An 8,967-nucleotide genomic window follows, 5' to 3' on the forward strand; every position below is an offset into this window, starting at 1 on the left:
GTTTACAGCATATATCTCAAGGCAGGAAAACAGGCAACCAATTACAATGCTTCTTATAAAACAAGAATAATCACCACAGTCCCTGAATTATTTTAAAATAAAATTATGAACTTTTACTTCAATCCTAAATTGATATTTGGTACAAAAGCTACAATTCATTGTCTGAAAGATTCCACTGATTAACATCTCCAATTAGAAAGTGCTGATTAATCCTTGCTGACAATTCTTACTGACTTGCACATTACACACAGTGGCACCTCCATTATCCACCAGAAAGAAGGGGAATGGGAATCGGTGGAGAATCGAGAGTCCCCAAATGTTGCCCCTCCCGTCTGGTACAGCAATCCCCTCGGCACGGGAATGGAGACAAGTCCAGTTATAGTGACGGGATGAGTTAAAGGTATTTACTCAGACGGGCAGAAGGTGGGAAGTGGTGTTCCACGGGGATTGGTGCTGGGACCACTGTTGTTCATCATTTACATGAATGATTGGGACTTGGGAATCAGAAGTACAATTTCAAAATTTGCAGATGACACTAAATTGGGGATGTAGTTAATACTGAGGAAGACTGCGATAGCATCCTTGTAGAATTATTCAGTTGTGTTCAATAAATAGCACCATTTTTTAAGTTGCTTTGACTGATCACATCACTATATATTTATGTGAAAAACAGAAATCCTTAACAGCTCCCAATTTCAGAATTGTCAAATTCAAACTCAACTTCTTCCAAGTACAATCTAACATTTCAAAAATTGTAATGGATGTAGGCGAGATATTCGGACTGTTGTCTAACACAATCCAAACACAGTGACACACAGACAGATGGGCAGGTGTAGCTTCACAGCGAATCCTTTCAAGCCTCACTAAAAAGTGGCAGACTGGCAATCCATTGTTCACTAATGGAGTTGTGATCTTTGTAAATTAAGAAAGGAAATGCATGGAAATGTGTCAAAGAGTTGATTAACAGAGTGGGGCATCATCTCCCTTTGATTTCTATTTCTGACACCAGGCAACAGAAAAAGGTCATTACAACACGACAAACAGACTCTTCAGGTGTGAGACATCAGACTTCAGAACAACACGTCTGCCAACTCTGGCCACAAACCCCAGTACAGTCAACCTTTCAGCAGCTGCAGCCCGGATTAAATAACCAGTAGGTTAACATGTCTAGTAGAGCTTTTGTATCAAAATAGAAGAAATGTATTTGTGACACACACACAATTAATAATTCAATCACAATGTGATTGTGAGGATCGATTATCGCCTCTTGATACCTTCCGTCTCCAGCGGTCGAGGAAGGTATCAAGTGAACCAGTGGACACCGCCTGCTCCCTCTCCAGGGCCACCCGGGCAGGGACAAGACCACGGGAGAGAGGCAGGCAGCCAGAGTGACCCCGCCCCCCATGGGCCCCACCCATCCTGGACCTACAAATTGCTGTTTTCGCCAGACCCAAGGGCAGGTACAGGAGAAGATCCTCCCACTTACCCACCCGCCTCCGCACCGGGCGGGCAAAGATTAGGAGCGTGGGGCTAAAGTGTAACCAAGAGTTGAGGAGCAGCCCCTTCAGGTAACTACACAGGGGCTGCAACCTCTCACACTGAATATATACACGGCCCGTGGACTCCTCTAGGCTGCAAAAAACACATCTGGCCTTGGAGTCTGGAAAGGAGTTTAAACTGTTGCACACGACAGCTCCCTGCAACAGTCTCCACCCCAGATCCCCAATGGTGCTGGGAAGGACTCCCGCATAGAGAGCCCTCCACTGGGGAACCTCGCCTCCGTCAGACAGCAAGATGACCCACCAGTCTGATTGACATTGGGCAATAAACTAAATTAATCAATAAATGATACAGAAACCCAAGTCCCCAGGTCCTCAGCCCTGGTGTGAAGTATGCTGGCCACCAATATTCCGTTACTAGCTCGCACCTCAGGCCCCACCCAGTCTGGTTTAATTACTAAATGTTTTCTAACTCGGGTTCAGGCCTGTCATTCTGAGGGAAACAAGGCCTCATTTATTGATGTGTCCCACCCGAACGGCTGTTAATGGCTTTAATAAACTGGCAGCAAGGTTGTTTTTTAAGGTGGAAAGAGGTGAAAAACACCACTAGCGATGCCTCAAAACTCGCGGACAGAGAAATCCACTTCATCAGCGCCCCTGCCACAGGACTCAATATCCACCCCCTCCACCACTGGTGCACTGTGTCTGCAGTATGTACGGTCTACAAGATGACCACGGTCAGGCCGTGTGGAGTCAAGGGCCAGGCAACAGAATGGATGGAAAGATCGCAACAGACTTCCCTTAACTCCAACCCTCTGATTTCTGTTTTGTAGCCATCTTTCCATCCATTCTGCTGCCTGGCCCTTCACTCCACACAGCCTGACCTGAGTCATCTTGTAGATCTTACATACTGTTTATGGATAGCAAGCTGGTCACAAAACATAAAACAGAGTAGGGGTTGGGAGTAGCTACTCAGACTGGCAAAAGGTGGGAAGTGGTGTTCCACAGGAATCGGTGCTGGGATCACGTTGAATAACGATCTGGACTCGGGAATCAGAAGAACAATTTCAAAGTTTGTCAATAACACTAAATTGGAAGGTAGACTTAATACTGAAGAAGACAAAATGCAAGAAGATAATAAATTTCAGAATGGGCATGTAATTGGCAAATGAATTTCACTGCAGATCAGTGTGAGGTGGTGTGTTAATGAATGCCACTGTAGATCAGTGTGAGGTGGTGTGTTGATGAATTTCACTATAGATCAGTGTGAGGTGGTGTGTTAATGAATTTCACTATAGATCCGTGTGAGGTGGTGTGTTTTGGTGGGAAGAATAAGGAGGCCACTCACTATTTGGACAAGGGTGAAATTGGGTTGCTTTGCGCCTCGCACGATATTCAGCAGGTTAGCAGCGACAGTAGCCGGTAGCGCCCCGCAGCACTGCACCGCCAGCAATGAAGCCATCACCGTGCGCAGCGCCCCGACTTCAACCTTGGGTTGTGAACCCTGACCTATCGCCGGACAATATGTCCGACAGGGTCAGGGGTCGTCCCTGCAGCCGTGGCGGCACCAGTTAAAGGGCAGGTGTTGGGTGGTAACTTTTTATTTTGGCCAACTGCCAGCACCTGCCCCCTTCCCTCTACGGGCTGTTGGCCGCGATCGCTCATCCCGGCGTTCCTCTTGATCCGACACCCCGCTCCCCGGTGGTCCAGCAGGGCCCCGGTGTGCGCAGTGCTAGGCCAATCCCCTTTAATCGGGGGGGGGGGGGGAGGTCTGCTATGGCGTGGTGCTATGTGCCGACGGGCGTGGCGCTGTTACACGAAGCACCGCGAAATTCACTGGTAGCGCCTCACGAGGGAGGGGAGCGCTTCCAGTAGCACCCTGCCTCCTGCCTGGGGCGCTACCACTGAATTTAAGGCACAGGGGCGCTAACTTTTTTCGGGCGCTAAAATTAGCCCCAACGACGTTAGTGACCCAAAGGGGGCATCACCGAATTTTCCCCCTAAGAGGCTAAATGGGCTGGAGGAGCAGAGGGATCCAGATACACAAATCACTAAAAGTGGCGACACAGGTTAATAAGGCCATTAAAAAAAAGCACTGGGCAACATTCATAAAGGAGCCTCCTGCTCCGTGCCTAGGAGCTCTGAACCATGGCAGAGAGCGGCTGGGACACGTTTCTCACACGCCTCAAGATTACCCACACAGGGACTTTGCTGTCAGTGAAGAGAGACAAGAAAGACCAAAGTGCCATTTGCCCCTCTCAGTGTGGCCCTGAAGGACTGTGTCCAGGCTGGAATTCTGTTCCCGCCGTACGATCCTCCCCCAGATTGTCCTTTCTGAGCTCCAGCCAGGTGATGCTAAACACTCAGGTGGGAAAGACAAAAATCTACAACAATGTGTTTAAAACAAAGCTGGTTTATTTGACATCTATCCAGAATATTAAACTACAGCCCAGTTATAGGGGTTATTATCAGCAGAAACAAACCCCAACTGTCAGAATGAACATGGTTCAGTCCTGGATGTGACAGAATCCAACCCCTGCCTTCACTTGTGAACTCGCTGGTGTGTCAGCAGGTGGGAAGAGCGAGTGAATCCCTTCCCACACACGGAGCAGATGAATGGCCTCTCCCCAGTATGAATGCGCTGGTGTACAGTGAGCTCAAATGATCGCCTGAACACAGTCCCGCAGTGAGAGCATCTGAGCGGTCTCTCGTCAGTGTGAACACTTTGATGGGCCGTCAGTTCCCCAGAACTTTTATAGCACTTCCCACAGTTCGAGCATTTAAAAGGTCTCTCATCAGTGTGAACTCGCTGGTGTGTCAGCAGGTGGGATGAATTAGTGAATCCCTTCCCACACTCAGAGCAGGTGAATGGCCTCTCCCCAGTGTGAGTGTGCTGGTGTGTCAGCAGGGTGGATGAACGAGTGAATCCCTTCCCACACATGGAGCAGGTGAACGGCCTCTCCCCAGTGTGAACTCGCTGGTGTATCAGCAGGTTGGATGAATTAATGAATCCCATCCCACACTCAGAGCAGGTGAACGGCCTCTCCCCGGTGTGAATGCGCTGGTGTGTCTGAAGGTTGGATGACAGAGTGAATTCCTTCCCACACTCCGAGCAGGTGAATGGCCTCTCCCCAGTGTGAATGCGCTTGTGTCTCAGTAGGTTGGATGAATCAGTGAATACCTTCCCACATTCAGAGCAGGTGAACGGCCTCTCCCCGGTGTGAATGCGCTTGTGTCTCAATAGGCCAGAGGGTTGGCTGAAGCCTCGTCCACACACAGAACATGTGTACGGTTTCTTCCCGCTGTGAATGGTGCTTTTTGCTTCCATGTTCAGAGGCCGATGATATTCAGAGCCGATGAGTCGACTGTCAGATCTTGACGTGATGTTTGGTTTGAGCTTCCTGTCTGTAAATCCTCCCCTTCTAATACCCTGTAAAATTAATATAAAACAGGGAGCGTGAGAGAGAACCCACAAGAAAACAAAGGCAGGTTGTGAAATTTTGCTCAATGAATCTGGTCAATTGTGGGGCCGGCGCTAGAAAAAATTGACTATGAAAGCTGCCGGATTGTCATAAAAACCCAACTGGTTCACTGATGTCCTTCAGGGAAGGGAATCCGCCACCTGGTCTGGGCCTACACAAGACTCTGGCCTCTATGGGAGGAGAGGGAGAGAGAGAGAGGTGGGAGGGGGAGAAGGAAAGGAACTTTATACACCTGCAACTCGACCAGAACTTTGACAGAACATCCAAAACCCGCAACCTCCACCACCTAGAAGGACAAGGGCAGCTGTTGTATGGGAGCACCATCACCTCCAAATTCCCCTCCAAGTCACACACCATCCTGACTCAGATATATTCATCGTTGCTGGGTCATAATCCTGGAGCTCCTTACCGAACAACATTGTGGGAATACCTTCACCACACGGACTGCAGTAGTTCAAGAAGGCGACTCACCACCCCCTTCTCAACGGGAAACTGGGGATTGGCAATATTTGCTGCTCTTGCGAGCGACACCCACATCCCAAGAATGAATTAAAACAAATCTGTAGATGTAAACTGACACTGCAGAGAGGCCATTCACCTGCCCCGTGTGTGAGAAGGGATTCACTAATTCCTCTGACCTTCTGAGACACCAGCGCATTCACACTGGGGAGAGGCCATTCACCTGCCCCATGTGTGAGAAGGGATACACTAATTCCTCTGACCTTCTGAGACACCAGCGCATTCACACTGGGGAGAGGCCATTCACCTGCTCTTTGTGTGGGAAGGGATTCAATCAGTCGTCCAATCTGCTGACACACCAGCGAGCTCACACTGGGGTGAGGCCATTCACCTGCTCCAAGTGTGGGAAGGGATTCACTCAGTCATCCAACCTGCTGACACACCAGCGAGCTCACACCATGGAGAGGCCGTTCACCTGCTCAGTGTGTGAGAAGGGATTCAATCAGTCATCCAACCTGCTGAGACACCAGCAAGTTCACAAGTGACTGCAGAGGTTCGATTCTGCTGTTATTGCTGCTGTTAATCACATCCAGGACTGAACCATGTTCATTCTGACAGTTGGGGTTTGTTTCTGCTGATGTTAATAACCCCTATAACTGGGCTGGATTTTAATATTCTGGATATATAGCTGATTGAGTTGTCGGGGCTGCAGTGTCCCTTTAAGTACTGCTGTCTGAACTTTCCCCTTAATTTCTGATGAGTGTTCCTGAAATATTTTACAATAAAATTATGAACTTTTACTTCAATCGTATATTAATCTTTGTTATAAAATCTACAATTCATTGTCTGAAAGATTCCATTATCATCTCCAATTAGAAAGTGCTGATTAATCCTCGCTGACAACTCTTACTGACTTGCACATTACACAAAGTGGCACCTCCATTATCCACCAGAAAGAAGGGGAATGGGAATCGGTGGAGAATCGAGAGTCCCCAAATGTTGCCCCTCCCGTCTGGTACAGCAATCCCCTCGGCACGGGAATGGAGACAAGTCCAGTTATAGTGACGGGATGAGTTAAAGGTATTTACTCAGACGGGCGGAAGGTGGGAAGTGGTGTTCCACGGGGATTGGTGCTGGGACCACTGTTGGTCACCATTTACATGAATGATTTGGATTTGGGAATCAGAAGTACAATTTCAAAATTTGCTGATGACACTAAATTGGGGGGTGTAGTTAATACTGAGGAAGACTGCGATAGCATCCTTGTAGAATTATTCAGTTGTGTTCAGTAAATAACACCATCTTTTAATTTGCTTTGACTGATCACATCACTATATAGTTGTGTGAAAAACAGAAATCATTAACAGCTCCCAATTTCAGAATTGTTAGATTCAAACTCAACTTCTTCCAAGTACAATCTAACATTCAAAAATTGTAATGGATGTAGGCGAGATATTAGGACTGTTGTCTAACACAATCCAAACAGAGTGACACACAGACAGATGGGCAGGTGTAGCTTCACAGCGAATCCTTTCAAGCCTCAGTAAAAAGTGGCAGACTGGCAATCCATTGTTCACTAATGGAGTTGTGATCTTTGTAAATTAAGAAATGGAAATGTGTCAAAGAGTTGATTAACAGAGTAGGGCATCATCTTCCTTTGATATCTATTTCTGACACCAGGCAACAGAAAAAGGTCATTACAACACGACATAAACAGACTCTTCAGGTGTGAGACATCAGACTTCAGAACATGTCTGCCAGCTCAGCCACAAACCTCAGTACAGTCAACCTTTCAGCAGCTGCAGCCCTGATTAAATAATTGGTAGTTTAACATGTCTAGGAGAGCTTTTGTATCAAAATAGAAGAAATGTATTTGTGACACACACACAATTAATAATTAAATCACAATGTGATTGTGAGGATCGATTTTCGCCTCTTGATGCCTTCCTCGACCGCTGGACACGGAAGGTATCAAGTGAACCGGTGGACACCGCCTGCTCCCTCTCCAGGCCGGGACAAGACCATGGGAGAGAGGCAGGCAGCCAGAGTGACCCCCCATGGGCCCCGCCAATCCTGGACCTACAAATTGCTGTTTTCGCCAGGCCCAAGAGCAGGTCCAGGAGATCCTCCCACTTACCCACGCCCACTCCGCACCGGGCGGACAAAGATTAGGAGTGTGGGGCTAAAGTGTAACCAAGAGTTGAGGAGCAGCCCCTTCAGGGAACTACACAGGGGCTGTAACCTCTCACACTGAATATATACACGGCCCGTGGACTCCTCTCGGCCACAGAAACCACATCTGGGCTTGGAGTCCGGAAAGAAGCTTAAAAACTGTTGCACACGACAGCTCTTTGTAACAGTCTCCACCCCAGATCCCCAATGGTGCTGGGAAGGACCCCCGCGTAGAGAGCTCTCCATTGGGGACCCTCACCTCCGCCAGACAGCAAGATGACCCGCCAGTCTGATTGACATTGGGCAATAAACTAAATTGATCAATAAGTGATACAGAAACCCAAGTCCCCGGGTCCTCAGCCCCGGTGTGAAGTACGCTGGCCACCAATTTTCCGTTACTAACGCACACCTCAGGCCCCACCCAGTCTGGTTTAATTGCTAAATGTTTTCTAACTCGTGTTCAGGCCTGTCATTCTACAGGAAACTTACAAGGCCTCATTTATTGGTGTGTCCCACCCAAGCGGCTGTTAATGGCTTTAATAAACTGGCAGCAAGGTTTTTTTTTTAAAAAGGTGGAAAGAGGTGAAAAACACAACTAGCGATGCCTCAAAACTCACGGACAGAGAAATCCACTTCATCAGTGCCCCTGCCACAGGACTCAATATCCACCCCCTCCACCACTGGTGCACTGTGTCTGCAGTATGTATGGTCTACAAGATGACCACGGTCAGGCCGTGTGGAGTCAAGGGCCAGGCAGCAGAATGGATGGAAAGATCACAACAATCTTCTCTTAACTCCAACCCTCTGATTTCCATTTTGTAGCCATCTTTCCATCCATTCTGCTGCCGGGCCCTTCACTCCACACGGCCTGACCTTGGTCATCTTGTAGATCTTACATACTGTTTAATGGATAGCAAGCTGGTCACAAAACATAAAACAGAGTAGGGGTTTGGAGTAGCTACTCAGACTGGCAAAAGGTGGGAAGTGGTGTTCCACAGGGATCGGTGCTGGAATCACGTTCAAAAACGATCTGGACTCGGGAATCAGAAGAACAATTTCAAAGTTTGTCAATAACACTAAATTGGAAGGTAGAGTTAATACTGAGGAAGACAAAATGCAAGAAGATAATAATAAGTTTCAGAATGGGCATGTAATTAGCAAATGAATTTCACTGCAGATCAGTGTGAGGTGGTGTGTTAATGAATTTCACTATAGATCAGTGGGAGGTGGTGTGTTTTGGTGGGAAGAATAAGGAGGCCACTCACTATTTGGACAAGGGGGTGAAATTGGGTTGCTTTGCGCCTCCCGCGATATTCAGCAGGTTAGCAGCGACAGTAGCCGGTAGCGCCCCGCAG

General features: G+C 48.0%; 1 protein-coding gene across 1 annotated transcript in view; it reads left to right on the plus strand.

The window, feature by feature from the left end:
• Window positions 1-8,967, plus strand: part of LOC147091941 (uncharacterized) — a 142,674-nt gene that overhangs the window by 55,848 nt on the left and 77,859 nt on the right. The window lies entirely within an intron of this gene.

Source organism: Somniosus microcephalus, unplaced genomic scaffold (assembly GCF_052327205.1).
Source record: "Somniosus microcephalus isolate GS21.2 unplaced genomic scaffold, FLI_Smic_1.0 unresolved_chr3, whole genome shotgun sequence".
Lineage (NCBI taxonomy): Eukaryota > Metazoa > Chordata > Chondrichthyes > Squaliformes > Somniosidae > Somniosus > Somniosus microcephalus.